General features: G+C 35.6%; 1 long non-coding RNA gene across 1 annotated transcript; it reads left to right on the top strand.

Annotated features, from left to right (window-relative positions):
* The first annotated feature begins 351 nt into the window (after window positions 1-351).
* Window positions 352-3,459, top strand: LOC125258086. The gene is made up of 2 exons (XR_007182524.1): window positions 352-1,024; window positions 1,605-3,459. It is a non-coding gene; the product is annotated as an uncharacterized LOC125258086 (long non-coding RNA).
* Window positions 3,460-4,292: the final 833 nt, after the last annotated feature.

Below are 4,292 nucleotides of genomic sequence, written 5' to 3'. Positions count from 1 at the left end.
ATTTATGTTGTTGATTACAGCAGCACTGTGATTCTACAGCAGAAGATCAGCTTTATCAATACAGTTTTTTTTTTTGTCGTTGTTTTTTTTTAAAGTTCTGATTTAAAAAATAATAATAATTTAAACACACAGACATCAAGAATCAATCTGTGAATCTCAACAATGGTGAGAATAATAAAGCATGTTGCAATGCATTCTGGGTGCATTCAAAATTCATCCATGGCTCCCATCATGCATTGCTGCATGAGTAAATTATGAGCTGAACTGTCTTAGTAATTTCCTTTATTCTCATTACTGTTTTTATGTGCCTTTTTAGTAGTTTGTTTTCTAATGATCCAAAGATGGTCAATAATGGTCAATCATCACTCAATTAACAACCTAATTATCTCAATAACTTTAACACCGCTTCAGTGTTCATTTAATACTCTTATTTTAACACTTTAACACTCTTGAGTATGGTCTCATATATACTCCCAGGAGAGTTCATTTAACACCGGAGTTTTTGCTGTGTTTCTCCTGGCTGAAAAACTGCTAGCAAATCCAGATGACTGGAACAAAATACTGAGGAGGACTTTTACTTTCTGAACCTGGACTTTACACCTCTGATATTAGCACCTTTGGGAGTAAAAAAGGTACAAAAATGTCCCTTTAAAGGTACTGCTCCAGCGACAAGCTGTTGTAACCCTAAAGTTACAATTTTAAAGCCTTTTTTTTCTGTGTGCAGAAATTATTTATTATTTTATTTATTATTTATTTGTTTGTGTTCATCTGAAGAAGGAAAGTCGTACACATCTAGGATGGCGTGACGGTAAAAGATGAGTAAATGGAGAGGTCATGTGTGGGTGTGCTGCATTTTCTTTTAATATACACAGAATTCAAAGAACGAAAAAGAAGAAGAGGAACAACATGAGTAAGAAGCAAGAGAAACACATGAGAAGTGTTGCAATGATTTCATTTTTTGATTTGATTGGGAGTGATTTCAGCAGCAGGTTTTATTTTTGTTCCCATAACGTTCTGGTAAAAGGTAGGAAAACTTTCTTTAAAAACACTGTAAAAATGTTTAGTGATAACTTTGATAGAACATTATCCTCTAACATTCTTATGAAGTGTTTAGCGGGAAGCTTGCCATTGGCCGCTGGATGTGGACTCAAATGTTGCTTAGACTTCAAATGTTGATTAAAAGTGAAAACCCAACCTTTGTTTGACGTCAAGCTCCAACATTATTAAGCAACTCAAAAAACGGCTTAACTTAAACCAGATCGACTTTATTTCTGTAGTGTACAAAAGTTCTGATCAACTGGTCTCATCCAGAGTCTAATCAATGTTATTAAGCTCATATTTTTGATTATTTTCTACAACATGACAACCATCAGGGTTTTAATCAAATAATCTGTATAATTAAAAAAAAATCCTTTTGCTGTACTACCATAATAAGCAGTGACAGCGACCAAAGAAAATCTAACATTAAAAAGTTAAGTCGAACTACCCGACTAATGCAAACACTGTTCTCCATAATGGTGACATCAAACCAAACTATTACTTTCAAATGACATCAGCATCTAAATCTCTTTTTGTCTCAATAAGAACTTTTTTTTTTTTAACAGAATAAATCAGTGATGACTTGAGGTCATCATATTCATATGACAGACTGAAGATGACTTGAGGTCATCATATTCATATGACGGACTGAAGATGACTTGAGGTCATCATATTCAAATGACGGACTGAAGACAACATCATGTAACAGAAATCAGTGATGACTTGAAGTCATCATATTCATATGACGGACTGAAGACAACATCATGTAACAGAATAAATCAGTGATGACTTGAGGTCATCATATTCATATGACAGACTGAAGATGACTTGAGGTCATCATATTCATATGACGGACTGAAGATGACTTGAGGTCATCATATTCAAATGACGGACTGAAGACAACATCATGTAACAGAAATCAGTGATGACTTGAGGTCATCATATTCATATGACGGACTGAAGATGACTTGATGTCATCATATTCATATGACGGACTGAAGACAACATCATGTAACAGAATAAATCAGTGATGACTTGAGGTCATCATATTCATATGACGGACTGAAGATGACTTGAGGTCATCATATTCATATGACGGACTGAAGATGACTTGAGGTCATCATATTCATATGACGGACTGAAGATGACTTGAGGTCATCATATTCATATGACGGACTGAAGACAACATCATGTAACAGAAATCAGTGATGACTTGAGGTCATCATATTCATATGACGGACTGAAGATGACTTGAGGTCATCATATTCATATGACGGACTGAAGACAACATCATGTAACAGAAATCAGTGATGACTTGAGGTCATCATATTCATATGACGGACTGAAGATGACTTGAGGTCATCATATTCATATGACGGACTGAAGACAACATCATGTAACAGAAATCAGTGATGACTTGAGGTCATCATATTCATATGACGGACTGAAGATGACTTGAGGTCATCATATTCATATGACGGACTGAAGACAACATCATGTAACAGAATAAATCAGTGATGACTTGAGGTCATCATATTCATATGACGGACTGAAGACAACATCATGTAACAGAATAAATCAGTGATGACTTGAGGTCATCATATTCATATGATGGACTGAAGATGACTTGATGTCATCATATTCATATGACAGACTGAAGACAACATCATGTAACAGAATAAATCAGTGATGACTTGAGGTCATCATATTCATATGACGGACTGAAGATGACTTGATGTCATCATATTCATATGACGGACTGAAGACAACATCATGTAACAGAATAAATCAGTGATGACTTGAGGTCATCATATTCATATGACAGACTGAAGACAACATCATTTAACAGAATAAATCAGTGATGACTTGAGGTCATCATATTCATATGACGGACTGAAGATGACTTGAGGTCATCATATTCATATGACGGACTGAAGACAACATCATGTAACAGAAATCAGTGATGACTTGAGGTCATCATATTCATATGACGGACTGAAGACAACATCATAACAGAATTAAAAATTACGAGCTGAAATGTCTGTGCGGAGAGCAAACTAGCGCTGTTTTGTTCCACATTTTTTGCGTTTTGATGTGGACGCAACAGAAACTGTCAGTGACACCGCACATGCCAATTAAACAGATTTTAGGAAACTCTGCGGTGGCACCAGTGCTAGCGCTAATAAACCGGCCGGCATGAAGAGCTCGCAAAATGCTTAGATGCAGTCCGTAACTTTAGCCGTTTTAATAGGTAACTTAGGCAAACTAAAAAATAATAATAACAATAATAACAAAAAAAAAAAAAAAAAAAAAAAAACCCAAAACTGTTCTTTCAGATTGTTTTAGTTACAGTTCATCATTTTATTATCACTATTATCATCACCTAACTATCACCTAACTAACTGCTGTAAATTAATAAGAGAAAGTAAAAAGTATATATAGTCTTACCTTGTAAGTTGAGCACTAATCAGAAGCGTGGTTTTACAGTTTTTCGAACTTGGCAGAGGCGTTAATTTATTTTTTATTTTATTTTATTTTGTGCACCTTGGTGGGCTCTGCAGGGGGCACACGGTGATGATGTCATAAACATTGATTGGATGAGGCTGTTGTTGTCTCAGGGTCATCGTTAAAAATATTGGTCTCAGGACAACAACCACTTGGCAAAATCATGACGTGCGGCAACATCCAGGGCTTTCTGGCTTCTAAATTCATTATTACTTAACGATGCAGATTTTGTAAATGTTATTAATGACCGGATCAAACTTTTTATATCTACAAATGTCACCCCTGATACTTCAGCTGTTACTATATGGGAAGCATGCAAAGCCTTTTTGAGAGGAGAAGTTATATCCTTTTCGGCGTTTCAGAGGAAAAAGGCTGCGGAGGAGAAATCATCTTTATCTAGGTCTTTGGCTGAGCTTCAATCAAGAGTGGTAGCTTCGCCCAGCCCAGATTTGTTTAATAAAATTCTCACAACAAAAGCTGAATTTGATCTGCTTGCAATGAGCGAAGCAGTTGAAGCTCTTCATAAATCTCGTTACCACTATTATGAATTTGGTGACAAACCAGGTAAATTGCTTGCACACCAACTACGCCAATCTTCCGTCCTGAATCATATTACTCAAATTTCTACATCTTCCTGTCCCACAATCAATTCTCTTACCATTAATGATCAATTTAGGGATTTCTATAGTTCTTTGTATACCTCTGAAAGTTCTACTGAAGATTCTCATCTTGAAAGTTTCTTTAATTCA

This window comes from Megalobrama amblycephala, linkage group LG22 (genome assembly GCF_018812025.1).
Source record: "Megalobrama amblycephala isolate DHTTF-2021 linkage group LG22, ASM1881202v1, whole genome shotgun sequence".
In the NCBI taxonomy this organism is placed as follows: Eukaryota; Metazoa; Chordata; class Actinopteri; order Cypriniformes; family Xenocyprididae; genus Megalobrama; species Megalobrama amblycephala.
The sequence above is the reverse complement of the archived record's forward strand: the minus strand, read 5'-3'. Positions and strand labels throughout refer to the sequence as shown.